The sequence below is a fragment of the Aulonocara sp. 'chitande type north' Nkhata Bay genome, linkage group LG11, assembly GCF_057382095.1.
Source record: "Aulonocara sp. 'chitande type north' Nkhata Bay isolate Kocher_YH1m ecotype deep benthic linkage group LG11, A_spYH_male_GT1.1, whole genome shotgun sequence".
NCBI classification, from domain to species: domain Eukaryota; kingdom Metazoa; phylum Chordata; class Actinopteri; order Cichliformes; family Cichlidae; genus Aulonocara; species Aulonocara sp. 'chitande type north' Nkhata Bay.
The window spans coordinates 9243761-9254350 of record NC_141354.1 but is presented as its reverse complement, the minus strand read 5'-3'; positions in this window follow the sequence as shown (position 1 = coordinate 9254350).

The window sequence follows — 10590 nt, the reverse complement described above, 5'->3', positions numbered from 1 at the left end:
AATCATATTTATATACAACTAAATATGAGTGGCAAATATGTTTTAAATGGATGATTCCTCACTTGATGACGAATCGTCCATTTACATATTTGCAGAGAAGCCCGCAAATCCCCTATGAGCAAGTACTTGGCGACAGTGGGGAGGAAAAACTACCTTTTAATAGGTAGAAACCTCCGACAGAACCAGGCCCAAGAAGGGGTGGCCATCTGTCTCGACTGACTGGGGTTCAAATGTTCACTGACAATTTAGTTGTATATAACTATGATTTCCAGGACATAATGTTGAGACCATTTAAGTGAAAAGGTGAAGCAGCCAGTTCCGCTTCTTCTTCTTCTTAATCGGAGGCATTGTCTGTACAGATTCCTGTAAGACAATGCAGGTGAGTCCTCTTTATCTTCCTTTTCTTGTTCTCTGGTTTCATTTTCTTTCAGAGGCTCCTGACTAGAGATTGCAATTGATGGCAGCAAGTCCTCTTTTTAGTCAAGAATGCCTTTATTTGTCACATCCAAGTTGCCCTGCAGCAAAATGGGACCCCCCCGGGATCCCCCTCCCGACCTTGCATACACAACACAGACATCACATGGGGAGACAGGTCGGAGACTGGTAGTATTATGGAAAAACACTGAAATGTACAATACAATGGGCAAGTTGAGGAAGCGAAAAAAAGAGACCTCTACTCATGCTGGGCTCCTATGGGGGGACAGCATGAGAACAGAAAACAAAAAATCTCCTCTGCACAAAGAGCACATAAATGTCCACATCACAACATCATGAAGCACATGACAAGCAACAGGGCTGGGTAAGGGGTGAGAAGTAAGCCAGACACAGCCATCCTGCCCTGCAGCTATTCATCCAGCGCTGGGCCCAGACCCGCGGTCCGACTCGGCCTTGGAGATAAATGTACAAGGGCGTTTGGAACGAAGAGTCTAAACACCGTTTGTTATCAGGGCAGAAATTGTTTGTTATGTTCAGCTCCAGCCTTGAGACCGCAGCTGGCGCCGATATGGTAGCCGCATGAAATAATGGTGGTGTTCTTGCATTAGTCCGAACCACTGCATGTCAATTTTACACCCAGGCTTCTCGTCGAGAAGAGGGTGTCAATTGCATTCATGGACCAGTTGATCAAATCCATAATTCCTCTTTTAGGTTTTAGAGAAAAGACTGCGAGACTCTTTCAGGGTAGAGGGAGAGAAGCAGACAAGACTAGACAGAGACATGAGAAAGCCAAGCAGGAAAGATAAGGGAAGGGAGAGGGAGAAAGTGAGAAGGGAGAGGGAGAAAGTTTCTGTCATCCCCTTTCCTCCAGTGTCTTTTCCTTTCAGAGTCTCCTGCAAAGACGTTCAAGGTGATGGCAGAGAGGCCTCTTTTTCTTCTCCTGTCCTCCAGTGTCTTTTGCTTCCATAGGCTCCAATTTTTGGATTTCATTTGCTGTGTTTGAATTTTGTTCTTTTGGCTCCTGTGTGATTTTAACGTTGGCTTCTTTCAGCTCTCGGTCAAGAGTCTCTACCTTCAAATCATGAAGGGCCTTGTTGGAGCAGAGCTGGGACTTCAGGTCACTGATTTCCATGTGGAGTGTCTCCTGCTCCTGGCTATGTTTAACGGTCTGCTTTTTAATTGGTTCTGAGCTCCTAGGAGCTGTTTCTGGAGCATCTCTATCTGCTCTTGTTGATTCTTACACTGGAGCTTCAATTCAGCCTCTCTAGAAGACTTCAGGCCTACAGAGTCTGTGTGTGAAGCCTCTGTGGTTTGAATGGCAGACTCCACACACTGCTCTTTGGTAGGGTGGCTGATTTGTTCCTGCAGGGTAATTATCAGATCATCTATTTTGACAACTGCTTGATTGTCATTTGTGAGAGCCTTTGTCTCACTGTTGTTATTGGGCTTATTACTAGAAGCCTCCTCCAGCTGCTCGATGAGGTCTTTACTTGTTTCCTCATGATTTCTACTGTTGTAGTTCATGTGTGAACAAAGTTCGATCACTTGAGTATGGTAGAAAGTGGCCCTCAGGTTAGCAGCTAACATTTTCCAATAATCTGATGTTTTTGGGAGGCTTGCAGTTGCAGATGATCTGATATCTCTGTTGTTCCCAGATCATCATAATAAATGTGCAGGCAGTGGGATCTTGGTGGTTGCCAAGGTGACAAAATGTCATCTATGTTTTGTTTTAAATTCAGTTTCATTGCTGAATCTAAGAAACAACAGGCTGTAGAGGGGGGACTTTAATAGAGGTTTACTAACTTTTACTATCATATCCACACCTTATTTTTCAAAGTTTTTCAAAGTTATCTAAGCTCAGCTCTCTACTGCACACAAGCATAACATTCAAAGATGTATTTGAAGCTGAATTTGGTGAACAGAAAACGATCCCTAATCACAAGATGGAATTCAACACTGAGACAAGTAAAGGCTGTTCTTCAATGTGAACATCTAAAACTCTCTGCTGTTCTTGACATGGCTGGGCACAAGGAGTTATTATTCCAGAATGATACTGTTGAAGGAGATGGTGGACAATTTGAAGCCGTTTGGAGAAGCAAAAGATTTGACACAAGGTGAGAAAAAAAAGCTGTACATTATAGAGGTGCGATTTCAGAATTACTTTGTGTATATTCTGTAAGTTTGCTGGTTTCAGCATGTGTTGAGATAAACACAGATTTAAGAAAGAACACATGGCCTATTATTTACAATTAACATATAATTGCAACATTGTTTTCTACGTTACAATATGAAGTGACATGAGACAAGATTTGGTGCTATATGAATAATCACCTGGATCACCTGTTGAGAAAGAAAAAAGAAAACAAGCAGAAGAGAACAAGAGTAATAGAATAAACAACATCACAATGATATATGGGAATATGACAGTAAATACTAAATAATAAACATTATTGTGCAGCACATAAGATCAACAGAACACAGTGTGCTTTGAGGTAGGAGCCAAAAAGGGTGTAGTTTGTGGGTGTGATCACCCGTGTGTACACCTGTGAGCATGGACGCGCTTGTTTTTTTAAAAGGTTCCTTCATGTAATGATCTGCTAGAGGGTGTGGGGGGGGCCACTGCCCCGTCCTCCAGGGCATGAAGCAGGTATGGAGGAGATCAAAACTCCAGACATCTAGAGGCCCCCAGAACACAAGAGACCAAGGAAGACCAACAGAGGGGCAGCCGCGCCACTGTCCCAGAAAGGGCTGAGGAGAGTCCCAGATGAGGGTTCACTCAGAAGCCGCGGAGCAGAAGCCAGGGGGAGTTGCAGTGACGCGCCCGTGAGCTCCGCCGGCAGCCAGCCGTGCCTGAGTGACCGAGCCCCAGGCCGAGAGGCCGGGGGCACCCCACCTCTGAAGTGGCCCAAGTGAGCCCCAGGCTCCAGGCCCCGATAAGCGGCCGCCAAGGAGTGAGCCGGTGTGTACCTGGACGCCCATCCCCAGACACAAAGAACCACCAACGCACCGACACCTGAGGGAGTCCGCCACTGGTAGGGGAAGTGGTGGTGGGGGGAGATAGGCCTCCATACCTTGGAGGGCCTGAGATGTCCCTAGAGAGGTGGCGTCTGATACCCAACCTGACATATAGACACAGACATACAGACCGCGATCTTCACATAGGCTCTCTGGATTGCAGTGGGGCATGATACAAAATGCAGTCTGGGATTCAGATGTCCAAGCTACACTAGCTGATATGATTACTGATGTCATGAAATCACTTAGTGCAAGCATCATTCAAGCTTCACTTGTAGCAGTTCAGGACCGACTGACAGATGCATCGTCCCAGACAAGCTTTAGCATAGCCGTGAGAAAAATAAGACCCGTATTGGGAGACTCTCTCTCAATCAGCTTTGCTGCCGCTCTTGATGTCACCCATGAGGAATGTGAGAGTGCTGTGGAGCTGACACAGATGGTTGAGGAGGAGATCTCAAATAAAGTCAACTCGGGTTGGGTTCTAGTCCCAGAAAACCCTGATTCTGTTTATGTCACCAGAAAAATAACAAACATAAAAAAACCTCAGATGCATGGTTTCTCATGCTTTCTCATTTCTGAAGAGATATGAAGGTAAGCTGAGCTGCCTGTGCATGAGGGGGACTTTACCCAGCTCCTTTAGTTCAAGTGATGAGAGCCTTGAATCCAAGCTCTCTGAGATGGGAACAATTATAGAAATAAGTTTGGCTCTCATGAGATGGTGTCACGACCTGCAGGATCAGCCAGGTGCTGATCAGAATCTCTCCACTCCTAGCCCTCCTTCTCTTTTTCCCTCTCTCTCCCCCTCTCTCCTTCTCTCCCCTGTTTTGCCAGGGCGGAACTCATGGCGGGTTCACACCCTCGGTCCACGCCTTCCTGGAAACCTCTCATGTTTAACTGTTTTCCACTTTTTCTTTGGTCATTTTAGCCTTTTTGGCCAGGGTGAAGGGAGTATCCGCCATCAAACAAGAAGACAGCCGCATGTAGCTATGATGGCGTTTGCTAGTTCACCTTACATGCATTAATGTAATAACGTGGTTAGCCTACTCAACGTAAATTACACACGAACAACATTAAGCTACTCACGCAGAGAAGAACAGCTGCTGCTGCCATCATCATCCGTCATCATTTCTGCTACACTGGCAGGGCTAGGGGCCAGGACTCTCCTCTTCGGGTTTTTGGGGGATGTTTCTAACTCCGGGTCCGATAACAGGCACCACACCCGCAGTAGATGTGCACGGTGTGAGGTCTCGCAGCAAGCTATCAAATACGGCACATTTCTCAGCTTTTAAAAAAAACGCTATGCGTCGCCAGGTGTTTCATCGGATTTGAGGTGTTACCTCCTTTGACAGTATCACAGTATCAGCTTAAAGCACTTGTTGCAGGCTGTGGAGTTTGCATATTTTGCTGTGAAGTACAGCCAGACTTTTGACCGCTTCGCCTTGGGCATTTTTAATCTGTAGCTCTGCTCTAAAAGAACGTACATACCTGGACCCGCCTACTATCCTCGGAAACGTAAAATGATTGGCTAGAATCTAAAGTGTATCACAGCTCAGGAAAAAAAAAGCACCGAAGTAAAGCACCGAAATGCGTGCTGCTTTTCGGTCTGGTTACTACCTTTTATGTCAGAACACCGGTACCCATCCCTAGAGGAGAGGGTTCTGGGGTGGGGTTTAGGAGTGCCACATGACCTGTTTAAAAGCAGCTACTCCCGTAAAACAGTCTAACCCACAACCACACGAGCCCCCTGACCTTTCAGCCGTTCCGTCTGAGTATCATGATCTCAAGCAAGTTTTTTGTAAGAATTGAGCCCGCTCTTTTCCTCCTCACTGCCTGTACGATTGCAGTATTGATTTGCTCCCAGGTGCACCTCTTCCCACTAGTTGCTTACACTGCCTCTCCCAACCTGAACGTGCATGCATGGAGAAGTACATTAATCAATCCTTGACTAATGGACTGATTCGCCCCTCTTCATCCCCCGTGGCTGCCGGGTTCTTTTTTGTAACCAAGAAGGATAAAAGCCTTTGGCCATGTATTGATTTCCGGGGTCTCAATAACATTACCATTAAGAATAAATACCCTCTGCCACTCTTATCATCCGCTTGAACTCCTGCAGGGGGCGACCGTTTTCACTAAGCTCGATCTGCAAAATGCTTACCAAATCAAATCACATCAAATCAAATCAATTTTAAAATGAATTCTGAAATGTACTGGAAGCCAGTGTAATGAACGTAACACTAGTGTAATGTGCTCTCTTTTTCGTGTCTTAGTTAAAAGCCTTGCAGCAGAATTCTGGACTAACTGGAGACGGTCAAGATTCCTTTTGCTCAAACAAAGAAAAAGGCTGTTACAATAATCTAAGCGAGAAGAAATAAAAGCATGAATAACCATTTCTAACTCAGACTTAGACAGCAAAGTTCGCAGTTTGGAGATGTTTCTTAGCTGAAAAAGGCAGTTCCTAATTAACTGGCGAGAGTGTTGTTCTAGGGACATGGCAGAATCAAACATCACACCAAGGTACCTGAGGCTCAGGTGAACAGATGAGCCAAGAGAACCAAGATGCTGTTTGATTAGAGATATCTGGTTGTCGGGGGCAATAATTAATGTTTCTGACTTCTCAGAGTTCAACTGTAAGTAGTTGTCACCAAGCCACTGTTCAATGGAAGCTAAACATTTAATTAAAGAGGATAGTTTATGGACTTCCATCGGCTTAAAAGAGCAATAGAGCTGAATATCATCAGCATAGAAGTGATAAGACACCTCAGGGAACTGCCTAATTATAAGTCGTAGAGGTAACATGTACAAAAGAAAAAGAATAGGACCCAGAACTGAACCCTGCAGTACCCCACATGTCAGATCATTAGAATGTGACATAAACCGATTCGCAAAAACACTAAAAGATCTGTTGGAGAGGTATGACTGAAACCACTTCAAAGCCAGACCGGACACACTGACTATGTCCCGGAGCCTGTTAATCAGGATGGTATGGTCAATAGTGTCAAAGGCAGATGTCAAGTCCAACAAAACCATGACTGAGGATGATCCGGAGTCAGCTGACATCATAATGCCACTAGAGACTTTAAGTAATGCGGTTTCTGTTGAGTGATGTTTACGGAAACCTGACTGAAATTTGTCATAAATTTCATGTTTTTCTAAAAAAAGTGGTAAGTTGATCTGCAACTACTTTTTCCAGAATTTTCGATAATAATGGAAGCTTAGAGATAAGCCTATAATTCTTAAGCTGAGTTGGATCCAAACTGCCTTTTTTTATATCAGCTCAACAACAGCATGCTTACAGAACATAGGGACCACACCTGTTAAAAGAGAGGCATTGCATATCTCTACAATAGAGGGGCCAATGACAGAGAGAGCATTTTTAAACAGCCCAGCAGGTAGAATGTCATTTGCACAAGTGGTAATTTTCATTTTATCCAGCAGGAGTGAAAGGTCATGTATGGTCATTGGGTTAAACACTGACAGTAAATGAGGGGGAGGTGGCCCAGAGACACAAACCGATGGTATTGAAGAACCAATGCTCATACGGACATGATCAACTTTATCCACAAAGAAATTCAGAAACTCATCACTCTCAGATATAGATGTCACTTAGAATAAGAGAGGGAGACGAGTGGAAAACAGCCTTCAACACGCACCTGGGCCATTTTGAATACTTGGTCATGCCGTTTGGACTAACTAATGCTCCTGCTGTTTTTCAGGGTCTTGTCAATGATGTGCTCCGCGATTTCATCAATCATTTTGTGTTTGTGTACCTTGATGATATCCTTATCTTCTCCCACTCTCTCTCTGATCATGTACGCCATGTCAGACAAGTCCTGCAATGTCTCCTGGAGAATTGCCTGTTTGTTAAAGGGGAAAAGTGCGAATTTCGTGTGAGTACTGTGTCATTCTTGGGCTACATTATGGAACAGGGCGATTTAAGAGCCGATCCAGCTAAGGTACAAGCAGTCTTGGACTGACCCACTCCACCTAACTGTAAGCAGCTTCAACGGTTCCTCGGTTTTGCCAACTTTTATCGGAGATTCATTTGTGACTACAGCAAGATTGCTTTGCCGCTAACCTGTTTAACTTCCCCTAAGGTATCTTTCTGCTGGGATGATCAAGCTCAGGAGGCCTTCTCCCGGCTAAAGAAACGCTTTGCTTCGGCTACCATCCTCCGGCAACCGGATCTCAAGCAGCAGTTTATTGTAGAGGTGGATGCCTCGGATGTAGGGGTCGGAGCCATTCTCTCCCAGCAACTAGAGGGAAAGCTCCACCCTTGTGCTTACTTTTCCCGTCGTTTCTCTCCTGCAGAGCAGAACTACGACATCAGGGACCGGAAGCTGCTGGCAATCAAACTCGCCCTGGAGGAGTGGCGCCACTGGCTAGAAGGCACAGCAGAACCCTTTGTGGCGTGGACTGACCACAAGAACCTCGAATACATCCGGTCGGCTAAACGACTAAACGCCCGACAAGCCAGGTGGGCTCTGTTCTTTACCAGATTCTGCTTCACCATCACCTACACGCCCGGTTCTCGGAACGTGAAACCCGATACCCTTTCCCGCCAATTCACCACCTCAGAGGATCACACCCGTAAGTCTCCCATTCTCCCTCCCACATGCGTTATCGGAGCCCTGTCGTGGGAGATTGAGTCCGCCATATGGGAGGCCCAGCGGACAGAACCGGATCCAGAGACTGGTCCCACGGGATCGCTCTTTGTTCCCACGTCTGTTCGCTCACGAGTGCTACAATGGGCCCACGGGGGCAAACTCACCTGTCATCCGGGCATTCATCGCACCATCACCTTCATCAAGCGGTTTGCCTGGTGGCCTACACTGGCCAAGGACATCCAAGAATTCATCGCCGCCTTCCCAACCTGTGCCCAGAATAAACCTGTCAACCAGCCCGCTGCCGGCCTACTTCATCCCTTACCTACGCCAAGCCGCCCCTGGTCCCACATTGCAGTTGACTTTGTCACTGGTCTTCCGCCGTCATCAGGTAACAGTCATCATCACCATCGTCGACCATTTTTCTAAAGCTGCCCACTTTGTTGCTCTCCCCAAGCTCCCCACTGCCCTGGAGACCGCCCGGCTTTTGTCAACTCATGTGTTTCGCCTCCACGGGATCCCCGCTGAAATAGTCTCGGACCGAGGTCCACAGTTCACCTCGCGTGTTTGGAAGGAGTTCTGCACCTCCTTAGGGGCCCAGGTCAGTCTCTCGTCAGGTTTTCATCCACAGATCAACGGTCAGGCAGAATGGGCCAACCAAGAACTCAAAGCAGCTTTCCGTTGCTTGACATCCACTAATCAGACCACCTGGAGCGAGCAACTGACGTGGATGGAGTACGCTCACAATAGCCTTACCTCGTCAGCCACAGGCGTCTCTCCGTTCGAGGCTTCCCTGGGGTACCAACCTCCCCTGTTCCCTGCAATCGAAGGTGAGCACTTTGTGCCCTCTGTTCAGCAGCACCTGCGGCCGTGTCAGCGCGCATGGCGGGCCACTAGAGCTGCCCTTCTTCGCATGGCAGACAGAAACAAACAGCTGGCGGATCGCCACAGGACCCCGGCTCTGGCATACTCACCTGGACAGCAGTACCGTTCGAAGTAGACTCCGTTGTTAACCCCGTTTCTGTGCGTCTCAAGCTCCCCAGGACCATGCGTATCCACAATGTGTTTCATGTTTCACAACTCAAACGTTCCCAGAAGTTCCCAGACAATCACCAACCTTAGAAAACACAGTTAAAAGTTCCTCTCCACTCAAATTTAGAACTGTCATGCCAGTTGTGAATAAACTGTTTAGTAAATTAACCTCGGCAGAACACCTTAAGGTAAAGTAAGGAAATAAAGATGTTTTCTAGGAAGTTGACAGAAAAAGTGTACAATCATGTCCAGTCAACATATCCAGTCCCCACGATGCAAATGGGTAGTGTCTCAGCATATGACATCTCTAAGACCTTACAGGGCCACTGTAAGGTCTTAGAGACCCCGAGGTCCCATATGTGCTCGTAGAAGATTCAGTGGAAAGGTTCTTACAAAACCTTCTTTTCTGGTTGGAGAATGAAACTTTAGCCCAAACTATTACAAATGACAAAATTTCTGGTGGAAGATATAGTAAGAGTGCTGACTCCATCAAAGGAAGAAGATATGATTGGACCAGATGCTGGTGAAACAAGCGACAGACTGTCTACATCACAGTCACAATCGGTTAAAGCTCTCACAAATCAACCAGTCTTGTCTGTGAGTGCAGTAGACCTGGACCTGGTTTCAAATACAAGCAATGAGCAGGCATCAGTCTCTCACACTGAACCCACAGAGGGTCAAAGTCAGCCAGCAACCTCTGAAAACAAAGAGGAAGAACTGTCAGAAACGTTAGTGTCACCTGATGCTAAGCTAATTGCCAATGAATTTAGTGCTTTTCTATATATGAGAATCTTGCAGAAATCCCACAGGAAAACCAAATATTTTCTGGATCCAGAAGAATTAAGCCTAGCTATCAACCATCTGACAGATTTGGTACTTTCTGAAGTGAGATGCACTAAATCCCTGGAAATTCTTAACAACAACATGGATAAATTAATTAAGGCCACAGCTGTCGCCTGTTGAGTTTTGAAATATATATTTTGAATCTTATTTGCTGATTATATTGGTTTAGGTATAAGAGAGGGCCAGCTTTGAGCGCGGTAACTGCAGGCAGAAAGTGAAACTAAGCAGAGTGTTTGATCGAAACTTAAAGTGTGGTGTGACGTTGAGAAGTACATAAATAACCTGGCTTCCTTTTTCTGCTTGAGACCTGAGCTTGTGTGTTCGTGTGTTCAGGTCTCCATATTCCGGAATATGTAAAATTAAAGCTCTTTTTTTTGAGCTTTGACCACTTTGAGCCTTGTGTCTTTCTTGGCCATTCAAGAATACAAAGAACTGGATTTAATAGGCCTTATCAAGGAGTTTGGATCTCTGGACAAGTTCTTCACTGTACTGAAATCAGAAGATTCATCTTTTTACGACACTATTCTGAAGCACCTAGCAATGAATCTCAGTGTCTTCATGAATCCTCCAAAGAAATCCAAACTCGCCAGGTTTTTTTCAGCAGTGTTAAAAGCTTTTATGAAGCCGTTCAGCTGCTGCTTTAAAGGCAGTAGTGATGACTAAA